We start from the raw sequence: 20,809 nt of genomic DNA, 5'->3' as shown, positions 1-20,809 counted from the left end.
CCCCCTCCTCCTCCTCCCCTCCTCCTCCTCTCCTCCTCCTCCTCCTCCTCCTCCTTCTTCTTCTTCTTCCTCTTCCTCCTCCTTCCTCTTCTTCTTCTTCCTCCTCCTCCTCCTCCTCTTCTTCTTCTTTTCAAAAGAGAAGATATTTACTGATGAGACAGACATGAAGGGATTATTTGTTACTTTTGGGCAGCTGGACTGAGGGAGACCAGCCAGCACTGGCTCACAGTGGTAACCAAACAGTGGGGCCAAGATGTGTGACATTTTTTGATGCTCCCACTTTCACTCCTGACATCATTCAGGAATTCATCTATGGCATCTCCAGACAAAGAAACACCGTTCTCATGGATGCCATAAGCTTTGAGAATTGGCAAAAACCTTAGATGTCATCCAAAAATCTATATGTGTCCTTGAGGCCTCTTTCCTTCATGCTTCACTTCTGATCCACCAGCAGGTCCTGCTGATCTGTCTCCAAAATAATTTCCAAATCTGTGCATTTCCAAGGTCACTGTCACCTCGCTGGTTATGGTCACCAACATTGTATACCTCCAGTTGGCTTCCCTGTTTTATTTGATCAGCTCTTCTTGAGACCACACACATGCATTTTCCATGTGCAAATCAAATGATGCCACACCCCTGCTTGGAGCTCCAGGCATTTCTTTTGCACCCTGAGTAAAATCCCAGCTCCTGAACAAGGATATTAATTTCTAGGGCTGTCTTAACAAAACACCACAAACTGGATGGCTTAAAATGACAGACATTGATTCTTTCACAGTTCTGGTGGCCAGAAGTCTGAAATCAAGGTGTCAACAGAGCCATGCTCCCTCCAAAGGCTCTGGGGGAGAATTGGTTTATGCCTCTCTCCCAGCTTTTGGTGGTGGCCAGCAATCCTTGGCATTCCTTGGTTTGCAGCTGCATCACTCTCATCTCTGCCTCTGTCACTATGTGACATTTTTGCCATGCATCTCTGTTTTCACATGACTTTCCTTTTCTCATAAGGATGCCAGTCAAACTGGATTAGGTCCCACCCTAGTAAGCTCATCTTAACTTGATTCCATCTGCAAAGAGCCCATTTCCAAATAAGCTCACATTTATAGGTACCAGAGGTTAGGACTTCAACGTACCTTTTTGGGTAGCCCCAGCTTCATTACGGCATGACAGCTGGCTTCTAAGAGGAGGAAGCAGAATTTGCAGTTCTCTTAAGGTCTGGGTTTAGAAGTCCCAGAATTCCATTCCATTCCCTCCCTTCTCCTCCCCTCCCCTTCGCTTCCCTTGACAGAGTCTGGCTCTGTCGCCCAGGCTGGAGTGCAATGGTGCAATCTTGGCTCACTGAAACCTCTGCCTCCTGGGCTCAAGCCATCCTCCCACCTCAACCTCCCAAGGAACTGGGACCACAGGCACATGCCACCACACCCAGCTAATTTCTTTAAATTTTTTGTGGAGATGAGATTTTGTCATGTTGCCCAGGCTGGTCTCAAACTCCTGAGCTCAAGCTATCCGCCTGCCTCAGCCTCCCAAAGTACTAGAATTACAGACACGAGCCACCATGCCCCACCAGCTGGTGCTACATCTTTTTGGACAACACAAGTGATAGGGCCAGCCCAGATTCTAGGGGAAGAGAAACAGACTCCACCTCTTAATCTGCATACAGAGAGGGGAAGAATTGTTGGAGGCCATATTTGATTAGTATCTACCACACATTTTCATAGCCACATCTGACGCACAGTAAGAAGTGGCTATACTTTTGGGCCATCTAATTTTAAGCCAAACCCAAACCAACCAACCAAACAAACAAACAACAAAAAAAAACTGCTACAGGATCCATGTAATGGAATGCTATTCAGTAACAAAAAGGGCAAAATACTTATACATGCGATTACATGGATGCTCAACCTCAAAAACATCATGCTGAGGGAAAGAAGCCAGACAGAAAACCCACTTACTGTAGGATTCCATTTGTGTGAAATGTCCAAAAAAGCAAATCTAAAGAGAGAAAAAGTTGAATAGTGGTTGCTTGGGGTTGGAGGGAGGAATGAGGATTAATTGTAAGTGGGCATTGAGAGATCTTACTGGTGTAATAAAAATAAAAACTAGAAAAAAAAAGTAAAAAAGTAAAACTAGACGATGTAGATGGTTACGCAGTTAAGTAAATTTATTAAAAAATCATTGAATTATTCATGTAGAAGGAGTGAATCTTATGGCATATAAATTATGTTTCACTAAAGTTATTAAGAAAATATGGGATGGTGGTCTTTAATTCAAAAGACATGCTCCTAAAGACCTTGCCTAATTTGAACCTTGCACAATTTCAAGTTAATTTTCCCATAGAAATAGAGGTAAAGTAGAAGGGATGTGTCTTCAAAGTGCAAAATGCCACACCTCTTGTGGTCTGTTTTTGCTTTAACTGCCTTTGTTTTCTCAGCCTTACATCATTTACACAGTGCTCCCTCTTAATTTAACAATAGAGCATATCAAGGCTGATATCTGGCCTTCCTCATAATTTTTTATCACATTTAACTTCCAGTTCACAGCTATTGATTTTCTAGCGTGTTTTTCAGCAGTAGGGCCATCACTTATATGAGCTGTTGGATGACACTGTTATAGACTATTCAAAAGACTTTAATTCTTAACCACTGTGAAATTTAAAATAAGACCCCAATGGCCACTAATACCACTGGCCGAGGTGTGGTTGTGCATGCACAACAGTGCCTGTTGATTAACGATGGCAGGTATTTCTGTAACCCGTTAAAGTGACACTTTCCAATGCAGTAACAAAAACACAGCCTACAAACTTCTCAGCCTGCCCACCTTGAAATCTTGCAGATTTTGACAAATTTCCGCATCTAAGGAGATTCATATGTTTTAAATTTTGGTCACAAAGTGAAACTTTATTATTATTACTTTGTGTATTGCACTATTTGAAATAATGCAAATTCACAGGAGCAGCAAATGTACTATGTTGCACAGTCGGTGATGGGGAGATCTTGCCAGCCTAGTTCTCCCTGCCTCCCCCATATTATTGAGATGGAGAAACCTCCACATTCAGCATGTGCAGTCCAGATGGCTCAGAAGCCCTTTGTATCTGCATCTATTCAATTTGTAAGGAGTTTGTGTTCCATGAATTTGCATTAAGTTTCAGGTTAGACTCAATAATCCTAAATACCAAGTGAAATTGTGCCTGATCCATTCAGCCTCTGGAGCTTGTCAGAAACTCCAAAATTGGCTTGAATTTTCTTCAAGGATTTATGAATCTGGGATGAATTTGAGGTTCATAAAGTGATCCAGCCAGAGTTGCTTAGTCTGGGATTTCAGAAGATGTGTTTTGCACATTTCTCTCTTCACGTCAAGCAAGTTGTCATCGTCTGCTGGATTTGTGTCCTGGTCTCCCTAAATGACCTCACTACCCATTTTAGATCCTCGTGTCTTCATTGATGTTATGGGTTCAGTTGTGTCCCTCCCAGATTCATATACTGAAGTCCTAACCCCCAGTGCCTTAGAATATGACCTTATTTGGAGATAGGATCTTTACAGAGGTAATCAAGTTAAAACGAGGTCATTAAAGTGGGCCCTAATCCAATACGACTGGTGTGTCCTTATAATCAAGGGAAATTTGGACATAGATAGGGACACAGGGAGAACATCAGGTAAACATTAAGGCGGAGATCAGCGTGATGTGTCTACTAGCCAGAGAATGCCAAAAATGGTCGCAAACCACTAGAAGAAGAGAAGGCAGGAAACAGAATCTTCCTCACAGCCTTCAGAAGGTACCAATCTTGTTAACCTTGATCTTGAACTTATAAACTTCAGAACTGTGAGGCAACTAATTTCTGTGTGTAAGCATTCAGTTTGTGGTACTTTGTTAGGCAGCCCTAGCAAACTAATATAGTTGATAAAATAAGAAGAAAGACAAATAACATGTGTTTTGGATTTTGACCAAATCTTTTCTTATACATTTGTATCAGTTGTTTTTCATAAGAACTCAAAAAAGAAGGCATAAGCTTCATTTTACACAAGAGGAAATGGAGGCCAAGAGACTTGATCAAGGTCACACAGCTCCTTTCCTTACTTGACACAGGACGAAGATCTCCTGATTCCTACTTGTCCCATCCTCTTGTGCCTGTTGGTGGCAGGGTTTGGGAATTAAAGGCAGAATTAACAGAGATAACCTCAATCTACATTATTAGAAGTTGAATTAGAGAATAACACAACCTAACATTTATTAATCTCCATGTGTCATGACCCCCTGCATCCCCTAACTTTTTTTTGAGACAAGGTCTTGCTATGTTGCCCAGGCTGGTCTTGAACTCTTGGACTCAAGCAATCTTCCTGCCTCAGTCTCCAGAGGAGCAAGGATTACAGGTGTGCACCACCACACCCAGCAAGCACTGTTTAAGGCTTTACCAAATTAACTCACTTCTCACAACAACCGTATGAAATCAGTGCTATTATTATTATCATCATTTTATGGGAAAAGAAAGTGAGGCAGAGAGGCGCCAGGTAATGAAGAAAGTTGTTTCCAGTCATGTGAATGAGTTTCCAGGAGGAACGTGAAACTTTGTCCAATTGCTTTCTCTGATGATTTTATTTTAACATATTTACCATCTATAATACAGAAGTTATATGTCTATTGTGAGAAAAAAATTTATAAGATTTTACTATAATAACAGATCAATTATCTTAATGCTTCCATATTGGCTTCTAGACTTTTCTTCTATGTGCATACATAACATTTACCCAGAGTAATCATAACATGAAGGAAAATTGGCATTCTCCTTTCTTTCTACTTAATATCATACCAGAAACCTTTTTCTTACTTTAATGTAGTATCCACCATGATCATTTTAATGAATATTTCAGAAACTCTCCATTAAGCTTTAGAGGCTCTTCTTTTTGGAAGAACCTAAGGGTAACTTGGCCAAAGTTGAGGAAAAAGTGAACACGACTCTCTAGGCTATCTGCAATTTTATGTTTTTATTCTTTGGTGCTTAACTAGTAAACACCAATGATGTTTGTTGAATGCTGTTCCAGATACTATTGCTGTGTAACATACCACCAAAATTTGTTGTAAAATGGCAACTATTTTATCATGCTTATGGATACTGTAGGTCAGAAATTCAGAAGGGTTGAGTCAGCACAGTGGGTACAGCTCATCTCTGCTCCACGATGAATGGGGCCTCAGTTGGAAAGACTTGCAGATTGGGGGACAACTTGTTTACTGGGATCTAAAGCCATCCAAAGGTTCTTTCATTCATATGTGTACAGGTTGATGCTCACTATTGGCTGAGACCTCAGCTAGGGATGTCAGCTGGAACATCTGAAGCTGGCTTCTTGATAGTTGAGCTTCCCCATAGTATGGTAGCTAGGTTCCAAGAGCAGCATCCCAAGAGAACGCGGTAGAAACTGTGAACCTTTTATGACCTAGTCTTAGAAGTACCTAGTGTCACTTGCATTCGAGTCATAAGCTCTCCTAGATACAAGGAAGGGAAACTAGACCACCATATCTTGATGTGAGCACAGTTAAAATTACACTAAGGGCATGTCAGATAGGAAGTATGGATGTGGTTCATTTTAAAAAACAAAATCTACTCCAAGGTCTTTGATATGAAGCTCTCTATTTATTTGTGATTGCTCTCAGTTTGTTGAGAGCATTGCTCTTGTGGATAATATACTTAAAAAATATAACTGCATTTCTCTTTTCTTTAATCTAGATTTTTTTTAAAGTGGCTATTTGATACATTATACCCCTAATGTATAGTTGCTAAAGGAATGAACTAATCCTGGTTTCACCACTAACTTCATGACCTTGGACAAGTGCTTCTCTTATCTTTAGTTCCCTCATCTCTAATAGCGGGAACTACTTGTCTGAATGTTGTGAAGGTTAAGTATAATAGTGTAAGTAAAGCAATTAGCATGATGCCTGGTTCATAATAAGCGCTCCATAAACAATAACCACTGTATTTGTCATCACTGTGGTCAAGGCAGGAATGGCTTACACAATGTTTTTCCAAATCAGATACAAGTGATGCTTTGACCTAGCACTTTGATTAAAAAATTCTCAATAGTTGATAGCTTCAAATAATCTTAAAGGAAGATGTGGGATAATAAAAAGCTGATTAAAAAGGATGGCAGAATGAATTTAACTGGAATTTGAAGAACAGTGTGTTGAATTGGTGTCATGAGGTTCTTTCAAAACCCAAATGGAAAGGAAGTCCATTGAATATAAAATTGAGAAAATGGGACTTTTGAGGGATTGATTTTATATTGAAATCCTGGTGGTGTCACCTGGGACTTGCATTGTCATCCCTCCACTGCCTGTCTCCTGAAGAGTCAAGCAGACTCAAGCCCACATGCTGCCAGCACCCTTACAGCAAATCTCTGCAGATCCTTGCTCTTATACAACTGGGATCCCTGGTTTCCACTCTCATGTATTTCCAGGGCTGTCTATATTTTGTCCTCTCAGAGTAATACATTGCCTTTTCTACCTTTTACAAGAAATGGAATTCCACAGAGGGCATTTATCATGACTTTTTTTTTTTTTTTTTTGAGACCGAGTTTTGCTCTTGTTGCCCAGGCTGGATCTCGGCTCACCGCAACATCTGCCTCCCAGGTTCAAGTGATTCTCCTGCCTCAGCCTCCCGAGTAGCTGGGATTACTGACATGCACCGCCATGTACGGCTAATTTTGTATTTTTAATAGAGATGGGAGTTCTCCATGTTGGTCAGGCTGGACTTGAGCTCCCCACATCAGGTGATCTGCTTGCCTCAGCCTCCCAAAGTGCTGAGATTACAGGCGTGAGCCACTGTGCCTGGCCTATCATGATTTTCATAGGACTATTAAAGACTGGGGCTGTGGGGGTGAAGGTTCACACTGTCAAGCATTTAACAGTTTGCTCTCTCTCATCTCCTTATCACCCTTACTCTTTACTTCTTGCAGGTCTCAACTCTGCATACCTGGCCCTCCCATGGTTGATCAGCCTCCTAGGAAGTATGGTCCAATTTACTAACTATTGAGAAGAATTGCAAAAAATTTAAACAGAGAATTTGGGAGAATCAAAATAAAATGTCACACATGTGAAATGTAATGCTGTTTTTAATCGTGGAAATGCAGTTTGACTGGAGTATGCTGAAATGTGATCACATATCATCCCCAGAAGAGCACTCTGAAGTGGGTATTACTATTTTATCCCTATTTTACAGATGAGAGGACTGAGGCACACACAAATAAAGTGGCCAAAGTTATTTGAAGCCCTGATATCTAACTACAAGACCTATGCCCTTAATTCTTTTTTTGAGACAGAGTCTCTCTCTGTCACCCAGGCTGGAGTGCAGTGGCGTGATCTTGGCTCACTGCAGTCTCAGCCTCCTGGGTTCAAGCGATTCTCCTGCCTCAGCCTCCCAAGTAGCTGGGATTATAGGCACCCGCCACCACGCCCAGCTAATTTTTGTAATTTTAGTAGAGATGGGGTTTCACCATGTTGGCCAAGCTGATCTTGAACTCCTGACCTCGTGATCTGCCCGCCTTGTCCTCCCAAAGTGCTGGGATTACAGGCGTGAGCCACCACGCCTGGCATACGCCCTTAATTCTTATTCTGTTTAACATTATCTGATAATTCTGTGTGGCCTTTTTCCATATTGGGCTACAGATTTTCCAGACTCAAATAGTTTTAAGGAAGAGTTATTTGATCTTCAGGAGTTGTTTTCACCTTTTATATGGAGGTGCCTATGATCCCCTCCATCGATAAATTGACATGCTCCCAATTTTGCCTTTTTGAAATGCTACTTATATATGTATTTAAAAATGTTTTAATAGTGAAATCACCAATGTGCAAAAGTTACAAATGAATCAATATACTGTAAAAGATGTTCATTGGGAAGAGAAGACCTCCCCAGTTTTTTGGCAATCATCTTACGGTATTTCTGATTAATGACTTCATTTGGGCCATTTCAATGTTCAGTGGTCTCCATTTGTTAGTGTTGATTATAGGATGCCATGCCTCACTGGAGAATGACTCGTTTTGACCAACAAATGTGAATTAAAATCAATAGAAATGTCATTAGCATCCCAATATCATGAAAGATAATATAACCATTCCTTATGCATTCCGTTTATTAAAATTTGCTAAAGTGTGAAATATGTAGGCCAAGTCATGATGTTTTAATCTTTCACCAAGGTAACAATTGAAAGCTGATTGATTCCATTCAGCAATTATAAAATCAGAATGATGGAAGATTGTAATCAAGTAGGATTCATTCTCCTACTTTGTCACTCCTCCATGCAAGATAAAATTCTCATTTGCATCATCTCTTTTATCTGAAAAGAAATCAAACTTCTATTTGCTTCACTAAATCCATGAGGCAGATAATAGCCTTTCCTGACTCTGGAAGGGATGGAGAGGCGGCTGCTGCCTACTAATAACTGAGAAGAGAAGGACAGTCCTTCTTTAAGTCTGGGTTGTCTCTGTGAGAACGGCCAACTCTACTGGGATCTAAATATTCGAAGTACAACATCCCTCCAGTGTTTGTATAACATACCCAATAAGGTAGGGGCTTGTAGATTATGATGATGCTTTTCCTTGCTTACGTAAGGCAAGCCTGGCTGGATGTAGCTGACCAAATGTTATAGGATGTAGTCAATTCACTTGGCTTGTAGAGAGCTGTGGTCAACTTTCTTTTTCCAAAAAGCCTGGCAAGAACCCTAATATTCTTGTCTTTGAGGTATGGAACAGTTGCCATTAGCTCATGGCTATGCAGTTGTTAGGCTGGGTGTTAAGAGTGAGGAAGAGGAGAACAGTGGGGGCAGGAAAAGGGAGGGGTGTGGATCCATGTCATTAAGACTAAAACCTAGAAACTCAAGCCTTGGAAGAGGAGAAGGCCAGAAAATTCAGGAGGTATGGACAACTTGAATGGCTCATATTCATTATCTTATGGGCCTGGTTGATGGCTTTGAAGATAGAGGTGGGGCCGGGTGCAGTGGCTTACGCCTGTAATCACAGCACTTTGGAAGACCCAGGCGGGAGGATCACTCGAAGCCAGGAGTTCAAGACCAGACTGGGCAACGTGGTGAAACCTCATCTCTACTAAACATACAAAAATTAGCTGGGTGTGGTGGTGCACGCCTGTAATCCCATTTACTCTGGAGGCTGAGATGGGAGAATTGCCTGAATCCGGGAGGCAGAGGTTGCAGTGAGCTGAGATTGTGCTACTGTACTCCAGCCTGGGTGACAGAGTGAGACTCTGTCAAAAAAAAAAAAAAAAAAAAAAAAAAAAGAAGAAAGTAGAGGTAGCACAGTAGATCATGTCTGGCCATCATTGTTATGTAACCCAGAATGTATCATCAGCTAACTTGGGAACAGTTAACTCTTATTGAGAAAATAAAAATTCCTTAGGGAAGGCTTTCTTCCCTATATGTGACTGCTCCCTGCCCTCCCTTTAGATCAAGTGCTCCGCTATATGCCTTCAAAAAATACTGTGCTTTTCCTTCCTAGCACTTTTCACATAATTATGTTTGTGAGATCATTTGGTTAATACCCCACCATTAGACTGAAAGCTTGGGGAGGGCAGGGACTGAGTGTATCTGGCTTTGAATGTGGCTGAATAAATATTCCTGACATATGCTCAAAATCTCCTTTCCTTCTCAGGGAGTCTGGCCTGCATTGGAATTGGCATTGCTTGGTGATAATTTTCTTTCCTACTTGACTGCAAAATATGTCCATCTGTCTCTTGGACCTTCCGGTTCCCACTCAACTGGTCATAATGATTCAATGTCTATAGGACCTGATTACACAACAATTTGGAAGTGACTTTATAACACACCCCACAAATTAACCAGGAAGTATTTCCATTCTCAAAGTACTTGGATGCTTTACAAACTTTTCTTTGACATGATTGAGGATGTGAAGGCTGGGATTTTAAAATGCCTTTCTTTGGCTCAGGGTAGGAAAGAACATTGGGGTGATGCTTGTTATTTGCTATACAAATATTTACTTTTATTGTTGTGTTACTGACCTTCCAACAGATTTTCTGTGGGCAGCAGAGCATTGTGAAAAGATTGTTGTTTTTGGAGCCAGGCAGATTGGAATTTAAATCCCAGTTCTAATGGTTACTAGCCATGAGGCATCTCATTGAAAACTTGGGAAAATGGTGCTTGTTTTGTAGGGTTATTCCATCTCTAGATACTAGAGCTTAGAGTGCCTAATATGGTACCTGATACATTGTAAGGGCCAAATATGTGGTTGGAAGGTTACAGTTAGGATTATCATTGCCAAATTTCAAAAAGTAGAAATTGATGGCCATGGAAGTCAGATAATTTACTTTAAAAATTCACTGTGAGATAGTGCTCAGAAGAAATGGATATAACTTTTTTTTTTTTTCCTTTTTTTGAGACAGTTTCACTCCATCGCCCCGGCTGGAGTGCAGTGGTGTGGTCTTGGCTCACTGCAACCTCCACCTCCCAGGTTCAAGTGGTTCTCCTGCCTCAGCCTCCCAAGTATCTGGGATTACAGGCACGCACCACCACGCCCGGCTAATTTTTGTATGTTTAGTAGAGACAGGGTTTCACCATGTTGGCCAGGCTGATCTCGAATTCCTGACCTCAGGTGATCCGCCCACCTTGGCCTCCCAAAGTGCTGGGGTTACAGGCATGAGCCACTGTACCTGGTGGGATATAGCTCTTTTAAACTTCATAGAGAGGCAGACTTTTAGGAATGCTGGAGAAAGATTAATATTCAGGAACATATGGGCATTGACTGTAGTTTCTCTACTACCCTAAGATGTAGCTTTGTCAATGAATATGTTATAGAACCAGAAGAGCTTGGCATTGAAATACATTCCCTTACGTGGCGGTACATAGATTATTAGTGTAAGTTCTGATGTGGCGATGTCAACTTTAAGTTTAAAATGGCGCTGGTTTAGCAAGAATTCGGTAGCTTTCTAGGACTCTTGCTTGCTTGGGGAAGGTTCTATGAGGGATAGAGAAGACAGACCAAAGTACACTGCGTCTACTGCTATTGTGGGTGGAATTTCCCTTCTGCTAAGAGTGATTAGTTTTTAACAATGGGAATGTAAAGCAGATGTGTCTGAGGCTCTGCCTGCTACTTGGAACCCCCTGGAAACACTGCAATCCCTCTGCCCTGTGGTTCTCACACTAGCCTCGTATTAGAATCACCTGGGAAGTGGTTAAAAAAGGCTGATGCATGGATCCCCCATTAGACCAATTAAATAAGGAAGGGGACTAGACATCTGCGTAAAACACACACACACACACACACCTCTCTAGCCGAGTTGAATGTCTCAGGGTTGAAAATCACTGCTGGCCCCAATTTCTCAATACTCAACACTTTATAAAATTTCAGGAGCTTACATACAGGGACACAGCAAATAGAAGAGAGAATAAATTGTAAAAGAGCTTGTATCTCTGCTTTGTTGTATTTGGTTGAGGGCATTGGTCTGGGAATTAGGCCCTGTTGCTACCATCACCTGGAATAGGCAGCTCACTGTTTTTCAAACTGTTAAAACCCCAGGGGAGGCGAGGTGATGGGTTCCGGGAATGGGATGTCAAGATTTGTCATTTTCAATGCGGCGTTTTTAGGAAATACTCCGCTTAGAGTGCTTCCCTTGGGCCTGCTGGTTTGGCAGCTTTACGTCCAGCACTTAGATCTCCCTCTGATCTCAGAGAGCAGAAGACAGCTCTGTCGGCAAAGACAGCGTGAAAGCCAGCCCCTGCAACGGGCTGCTCGATCGTCATCCCCACACAGGTGGTGCCCCTCCCGGTTAGGCACTCGCCATGTGAGTGTTAACTGAGTGGGTGGCTCCCACCTCTTCCATAGCCCTTGTGGAGGACTCAAGATCACGTGTCTTGGAATGGGAGGGGCTCAGGAGATGTGTTGGGTCACTCCACCCGGTGGGGGAAGACTGAGGCCCAGAGAGGCCACCCAGACAGGTGCACAGGTTTGGGGTGGAGCGGTTGGCCACCGTGCAGGTCCTTAAGCCTAGGTTAGGGCTTTTCCCATCTTTTTTTATTCCCTCCACTTTTAAAAATTTTATTTTAAATGGTTCTGAGTCATATCCACTTTTTTTTTTATTCCTTGGTTTCTCTGGCTTTCTCTTTTCCTAGCTTCCTTCTGACTCCATCCTCTCCCATTTTCCCCTATTTTTCTTATCGATTTTGTCATCTTAGCTCTTATGTTCTTTGTTTTGCTTTGATCGAAGTGTTCTGACAGGAAACGATGGTTAATTTTTCTTAGATTCAAGCAATCTGTTCCAGTGAATAAGGTGACTGTTTAAAGTTTGTGATCTGTAGTTCAAAAATGTAAAAAATTGGGTCAAAAGCAGAAAAAAAAAAAAAAAAAACATAGGAAAACGGATGGAAAGAAAACTCAAAGTTCACCATTTCCGAACTCCTTCACAGAGGCAGATGCTGTCAGGTGGAGACGGGAATGAGGCCATTGTTTCCCAAACTCTTCACAGATGGCAAGAGATGATGTTGGACAACTAGATTGCAGTGTGAAAGCTCATTTGAAGAAAACTTCTTGTGGCATCTCAGCAGGAGAGCGTTTTTATGAACAGGATGGTTATTGCTCGCCTGGCTGGAAATTTTTATTTTCTGCGTCATTCTATTTGATATCACGGGGATTTGACCAGAGGATATTTCCCTCCGTGTGTATGACATTTTGTATTTGGGATAATAAGTACCTTCTCTCCAAACATTTTAGGATGTAAAAATGTACTAAAGTGACATGTACTTTCTCCCTCAGATATTACCAGATTAATCTCTATAAAAGCAGAAAAAGGAGAAAACGTAGATCTGAATGTAATTTTTGTTCAATATCTTTTTTGCTTCCCGTAACTTCCTGGAAGGAAGAGATTATTATGAAATTCTCTGGAAGGACGAAATCTGTGTTCCAGTCTTGGGGAGAACATGACCCCTCTTAAAGTGTTTTCTAACAGGCTGCAGTAGTGGATGCTAATTTAGTTTTGGTGTTCAGTATCCATCCATCCACCCTTTATGGAATCCTCTCTTCTCCAGGCTCAGGTCATTGACTAAAATAAAGCTGGTCTTATGCCCAGCTCTATCTAGGGAGCATATAACCCGAGCTTAAGTCACGTGCATGCGGTCTTCTCCTGCCTGTAGTGACTGGTTGGAGGTTGGCGTGTGATCCTGGGGAGCCAATGAGACTACTGAGGGAGAAACATGTCCTGTTGTTCCACTTGAACCTGAAAGGATATGTGCTGTAGTTGTAGCCAGTTATAAAGAGAAAGCCCATTTGAGAGTGAACTGACACAGAAGATGAAACCTGATTGATAGAAAACAGATAATGTTTGAATATACTCAGAGGAGACTTAGACAATTGGGCAGAGTGGGGGATAAATTAGTGAAGATCAATGTGGGCTGAATTGTGTTCTCCTGCCACCTCCAACGAAAGATATGTTCAAGTCCTAACTCTGGGTACCTGGGAATGTGACTTATTGGAAATAAGGTCTTTGTAGACGTAATTACGAAGTCAGTTAAAAATGATGTCATGCAAGAGTAGAGTAGGCCTTTAATCCAGATGACTGGTGTCTTTATAACGAGAGAAGAGACACAGAGACAGAGACACGTAGAGCAGAGATGCCATGTGAAGACAGACACACACATGGAAAAAGGCCACATAGGCCAGGTGCAGTGGCTCACAACTGTAAACCCAGCACTTTGGGAGGCTGAAGAGGGAGGATTGCTTGAGGCCAGGAGTTTGAGACCAGCCCGGGCAACATAGTGAGACCCTGTCTCTCCAAAAAAAAAAAAAAAAAAAAAAAAATTGGCTGAAAGTGGCGGCATGTACCTGTACTCCTAGCTACTTGGGAGGCTGAGGTGGGAGGAGGATGGCTTGAGCCCAGGAAGTTGAGGCTGCAGTTAGCCATGATCATGCCACTGCACTCCAGCCTGGGCAACAGAGCGAGACTCTGTCTCAAAACAAACAAACAAACAAACAAACAACAACAAAAAAGTAGCATGTGAAGAAAAGACTGTTTTTTGTTTTTTGTTTTTTTTTTTTTTAATTCCAGGGAAAATATAAACTTGTTCAGAAAAGGAAAGGTGAACAGGATATACTGCATGGTTTTGTGGTCAATAATTTAATAGTTATAGTTCCATAAATATTGATTATTGCTCTTACCAAAATTATAGTATACTGGGAAGTATATATGTGTGGTGGGGTTGCGCATGTGTGTGGGGGTACTTATGAAGTCATCTTCCATAGTGCAAAGTCAATATATGAAGCTTAAATTAAAACATCAAGAGGCAGCAACATGAACATGCCATTTAGAGATACAGAGGTAAAAAGTAAATGGTTCAGTTAAAAGAGCTGGAAGTATCTGCCTTCTGGTGCAGGAAACAGGAGGCAGGGACTGCTTGGACTGCTGTAGAACAGTTTGACTCTTTATACTATGTGCATGAATTACTTTGATATAAAGAAAAACTGCTTTAAAGAGGAGAAGAAAATTTGAACCTGTGAAACAAACTACTTGTGGAACTATGGAATGTAATGACTTTGGATAAAAGTATGACACTAGATCCATTTATTTTGGGGCTAGTTGCAAGTACCTCTGTTTTCTGGGCAGTGGGGGGTGGGGGTGGAAGGGAGGGGGTCAAAATTCCTCTGTGAAGCCTTTATATCTCCCCTTCTCCTATATTCAAGTCCAACTCTTATAAAAGAATAGAACCTCCATTACTCCAAGTTTGTAATTACTTTTTAAAAACATAAAGTTCATTTTTACAGGGATCTTTCCTTAAGATCTGAAGGAGGTTCTAAAGATGAAATTTCCTTCTATGTATGTTTCCCTGGGGTGGGACTCACAGACATTTTCTTATCCCACTGGAATTCTGAGTTGCATACGTTTGTTTCTGAATAGTAACTAAAAGCTCAGTGTCTTTGGCCTCTCACACTGACCTTTAAGGCAAATGCCTTTGAACTGTCCACTCCAGTCTGTCAATCCTCCTTGAAGAATGGTTCAGCCTGCACTGCTACTTTTTACCATCAGGGGGCAGTGAGGCCATGAGTGCCCAGGGAGACAGGGAAGGATGCTTAGCACCTGGCAAGTGGGAGGAAGTGTCTCTCAGTGTTTGCACTTAAAGCATCTCAGTAGCTAGATACTTCATTGGTACAAATGGTGTATTTTCTTCTAAATTTTGTGCAATACAAAAAGGCAGGAAGTTTGATCTTAATGCATTTGCCATGGCCATCTATTTCACTATGAGCCAAGAATTTATTAGGAAAACAAAAAGAATTGCAAGAATAACTCTAGATTGACAATTCCCCATTTTCCTACTTGTCGAATAGGTTTGGTACATGTTCTGAAAGAACACAGTGCCAGTGGAAACGGTGCTCTGCTTTCTTCCCTATTATTCCAAAATAGATGTGCTTCTCACACACATGGATAGACCATTTACTCCTGATTTGTATCTCAGGGACAAATCTGACTTATTAGCACCGTTATTTGTAAACTGCTAACCTGGTTCCCTGTGCTGTTGTAACGCTATCTTGATGGGTTGCTGTGAAAATGTGAAGATGTCTGTCAGGCAGGAAAAATTATGTAAAAATGATGTGGGTATAGAAAATGGGATCGACAAAATGTAATAAACTCCTCCTGGGCTGAAGAGCAGAGCTGCATATGTAATGAAGTACTTTAGGATTACGTCACCTTTTATATAACATCTGGCAGTGACTTTTATTTCAGAGCTAATTTGAAGAAGCCAGGCGCTTTTCTCTTCCCCTCCCCAAGACTGCCTTTATCTGAAAGAAGAAAGAAGGAACTGTTACATTTTGCATGCAAAGAAAGCCAGAGTGGCTAGATTACTCCCTTAGGGTAATGGAGAAAGGAAAAAGAAATTGAAAAAGGTCAGGTGAACAAAGCAGAAGGAATGAAGAGGTTTGTGTGATTCTTAGTGAAATTGGACCAGTCTAAGCAACCAGACAGGTAATCTGGGTGACTCTACCCCTCCTTCTTCCCTCCTGTGCCCCTCCCTTGGCTGTGGCTGTATAGATATGACCCAAGAATCCTATGGAAATAGCATTTCCTTAAATATTTTGTCTGAAGTGAAGGGTTGAAAAAATCATTGAGATAATTTGGGAAAATCCTAAAATTTGAAAAAGCTCAAAGCTCAAACACCTTTCTCCCCCAGTAATATCCAGACATTGATCTATCACAATAGATTATTCAGATGGTCAACTTGCTGCTTTAATTTGTCTATATAGGCAATGGTGAAAAGTCTTTTATGAAATTGAATGGGAATTCACTCCTTTGAAGCCAGGGACACAGGAGGGATGAAGACCCTCTTTGTACTTCCCCTTTTCCTCCCCTCATAGCTTCTGGGTCTATGCTTGCCTTGGCGCAACCTGGACCTTGCTGGACCATGTTTGCTGACCTCCTTGTTCTCTTTCATCATGTGTTTTTTGAATCTTCCATTATTGTGTCAACCCTGGAAATGTTCTTGTCTGAATTTCAAGGCCATGTCTACAGTTCAGAAGAGGTAGTGTCTTACTTACGTATCTAATGGGTTCCCAAAAATGTGTTTGAAAGTTAGTTGGATATTTGAAAGTCGAACAATAGATTTGCATGTTGTAAGGAAGAATTTGTTCTCAATTCTAGCTAAAGTATATGATGAAATCCCTAATTATGGTTTCTGCCAGTGCCACCTCCCTCAGGCCTTGGCAACCCTGTGGGTGGGTGAGAACAGGCACATGGCTGGAGTGGGTGGCAACTGCCAGTCGTTGTGGGCTGAGGAAGTTAATCCAGGAATCTCTCCTTCCAAGACTTAGCCCTCCTTCTCTCAGCCCAGCCTGAAAGGGCAAGGGCTGGAGTAGAGGGTCTGGTTCTTTTTTTTTTTTTTTTGAGACAGAGTTTTGCTCTGTAACCCAGGCTAGAGTGCAGTGGCTCGATCTCGGCTCATTGCAACCTCTACCTCCTGGGTTCAAGCTATTCTCTTGCCTCAACCTCCCAAGTACTGAGATTACAGGTGCAGGCCACCATGCCTGGCTAATTTTTTGTATTTTTAGTAGAGATGGGGTTTCACCATGTTGGCCAGACTGACTTCAAACTCCTGACCTCAAGTGATCTGCCTGTCTCGGCCTCCCAAAGTCCTGGGATTACAGGCATGAGCTACCTCCCCTGGCTGAGGGTCTGGTTCTTAACCTACCTCCAGGAATAATCACATGTGACACCTATGAGGTGGTGGACATGGTGTTGGTGGACGTGGGCAGAGTACTGGAGTGGTTGGGGCTGGTCAAACGACACCCTGAGAAATGTTGGTCCTGTGTGAGCTGAGAAACTCCAGGCTCCCTGGCCATGATCTCTGGAGTTCTGTCTGGCAGTTCTGGCCAATGGAGACTTATCTCTGGCTGGAAAGGGGGTGCTAGAAAATTCTTCTGTTGTCTTAACTTAAAACTGGCCCCTTCTCTGAGTAGCTGTGGCTGCCTGGCATGAGATTGTTCTATCAATAATCTAAGGTAATTCAGGAAAGATTGAATTTTGAGTAAAAAAGGTTTTGCAGATGCTAGTGTTTAATTTTTTTTTTTTTTTTTTTTTGAGACGGAGTCTCGCTCTATCGCCCAGGCTGGAGTGCAGTGGCTGGATCTCGGCTCACTGCAAGCTCCGCCTCCCGGGTTTACGCCATTCTCCTGCCTCAGCCTCCCGAGTAGCTGGGACTACAGACGCCCGCCACCTCGCCCGGCTTGTTTTTTGTATTTTTTAGTAGAGACGGGGTTTCACCGTGTTAGCCAGGATGGTCTCGATTTCCTGACCTCCTGATCCGCCCGTCTCGGCCTCCCAAAGTGCTGGGATTACAGGCTTGAGGCACCGCGCCCGGCCGCTAGTGTTTAAGTTTTGATAGTGTGGTGTCTTGGTTATGTACTGCAGCATAGCATACTACCCGAAAACTTAGTGTCTTAAAACCACATTTTAATTATCTCACAAGTTCCTTGGTCAGGAATTTGGTCAGTGCTTGGCTGGGTGATTCTTCTGCTTCACATGGCATTGACTGGAGTCACTTAACGGTCTGGTGTGAGCTGAAGCATCCAAGATGGCTTCCCTCACATGCCTACTGTCTTGACAGAAATGGCTGACAGGCTTTGGGCCCTTCTCCCTCTTGATGTAGTCTTAGAGTATCTCTATATGGTCTCTTTAGAAGGCCAGTTGGACTCTCACATAGCGGTTCACTCAGAACTCTGCTGGTTATTTTAGAGACTAGGGTTGGAATTGGCATAGCACCAATTCTGTGATACTCCATTGGTCAAAGTAGTCACAGGACAGCCCAGAATCAAGACTAATGGAATCAGATCCCTTCTCCATAGGACAGTAGTGTCAAAGAATTTGTAGCCATCTTTGATCCACCACATGGGGGTTGCATAACTATAGAATGTGTGGAATTGAAGCAACAAGGAAAATATGTGGGAGAAACACATTTCCTGTCTTTCCTAGCTAGGAATCAGAAGGACTAAGCTTCCTTTTCTGCTGTCACCCGAGGCAAATGTTTTGCAAAACTAGGGCAATATTGAGGTTTGTGTCCCCCTTCATGCTTTTGGTTCAAGATACAGCTCTTGTTAAAGTGCTTAGGAACTCTGCTGGGTGCACTGTAAAAACGTAAGTGGATAACGTCTGAAGGATACTTTGGAGATGATATTGGCAAATTTCCAAAGGAAGAATTGGGAACGTTTCTCGTTTTCTCCATTGTATTACGCAGCTGTGCCAATGACTAAACAAGCAATGGATTATTCAGGTTTTGAAAACTTTTCAGGTTTTTCCTTTTGTCTATAGCAGAGCAGGGAGGGGGAGAGACTTGGTTTTTAAAGTCTAATTTAACTACGTTTAATTTCCTTTGTCTCTAAGTTTGATATGCACGATTTCAACAAAAGCTTTAGCAAAAATGATAGCAATAGTGTGTTGCTTATTATTGTAGATATGATACAATACTGGCAGCATCATGGGGTCCTCTTTCAGGCACTAATTTAACTAGTTTTTGAAGAGATAATTTGTGCACATAGTACAAATTTTAAAGGAACAATAGGACACCAAATACAAATCCGCCCCCACCCAATTCCCATTCCTGAGTCCCTCATGTCCCTTCCTCAGAGACAGTTGCTCTTTATTGTATATCCTTCTGGACAAATTCTCTTTTTTTTCTTTTTTTGAGACGGAGTCTCACTCTGTTGCCTAGGCTGGAGTGTAGTGGCACAATGTTGGTTCACTGTAACCTCTGCCTCCCAGGTTCAAGTGATTCTCCTGCCTCAGTCTCCCAAGTAGCTGGGACTACAGGCACATGCAACCATGCCTGGCTAATTTTTGTATTTTTAGTAGAGATGGGATTTTGCCATGTTGGCCAGGCTGATCTTGAACTCCCGACCTCAGGGGATCTGCTCACCTTGGCCTCCCAAAGCGCTGGGATTACAGGTGTGAGCCACCATCTCCCGTCCTTCCAGACAAATTCTATGCATATACAAATATCCACTCTCTCTGTGTGTATGTATAATTGTAGGATATTTGGTTATATATCCCTTTCCTTCACAAAGGGAAGCATACTGTATATGGTTTGCATTTTGCTTTTTCATGAAATGATGTATTGGAAATTGTTCTGTATCAGTAAATCTAGATTAACTTCTTTTTTCTCAAGAGCTACATAGTATTTTATTGCATCATCCTCTTTTTTTAAACAAAACAAAACAAACAAACAAAAATGGCCAGGTGCGGTGGCTCATGCCTGCAATCCCAGTACTTTGGGAGGCCAAGGCGGCAGATCATGAGGTCAAGAGATCGAGACCAAGAGATGCAGACCATCCTGGCCAAAATAGTAAAACCCTGTCTTTACTAAAAATACAAAAATTAGCCAGGTGTGGTGGCATGTGCCTGTAGTCCCAGCTACTCGGGAGGTTGAGGCAGGAGAATCGCTTGAACCTGAGAGGCAGAGGTTGCAGTGAGCTGAGATCGCACCACTGCACTCCAGCCTGCTGACAGAGTGAGACTCTGTCTCAAAAACAAACAAACAAACAAAGAAAAAAACTAGTCTCTGATTGATGGTTATCTGGTTATCTAGATTGTTTCCAATCTTTTGCTGTTATGAATAACATGAAAATGATTAGTCTTAGGCATGCATATTTTTGCATATGTGCAACTATATCTAGGATGGGATTGTGGGATTGAGGAGTATGAACATTGTAATTTTGATATCTATTACAAATGATCCTCCATAGAGATTCTATTAGTTTACATTCTGCCACTCAGCTTTTGTTTTAGATTCTGGTGATTGTCAGTGGAATTTGTTCTGAGGGAGTCAAAGGTTAAGAAACAAGCTGTAAGATTGAACAAGAAAAGATCCACATTTGTGTTTTAACATCAGTCTTATTTATTTATTTATTTATTTATTTATTTATATTTGAGATGGAGTCTTGCTCTGTTGTCAGGCTGGAGTGCAGTGGCGTGATCTTGGCTCACTGCAACCTCTACCTCCCAGGTTCAAGCGATTCTCCTGCCTCAGCCTCCCGAGTAGCTGGGACTAGAGGTGTGCACCACCATGCCCAGCTAATTTTTGTATTTTTAGTAGAAATGGGGTTTCAGCATGTTGGCCAGGATAGTCTCGATCTCTTGACCTCATCATCTGCCTGCCTCAGCCTCCCAAAGTGGTGGGATTACAGGTGTGAGCCACCGCGCCCGGCCCATCAGCCTTTATTTTATGAAATTTCTAAGTAGTCTACCAAATATCCTGGCAAAATGGACTAGCATCAGGTAGTCCTCACCAGAAGAAAGCCTGTCTCGTGAAAGAATGAGAAGTCTGGACTTGGAGGGGT

Source organism: Theropithecus gelada, chromosome 6 (assembly GCF_003255815.1).
Source record: "Theropithecus gelada isolate Dixy chromosome 6, Tgel_1.0, whole genome shotgun sequence".
NCBI lineage: Eukaryota > Metazoa > Chordata > Mammalia > Primates > Cercopithecidae > Theropithecus > Theropithecus gelada.
Note: the sequence above shows the minus strand (reverse complement) of the source record.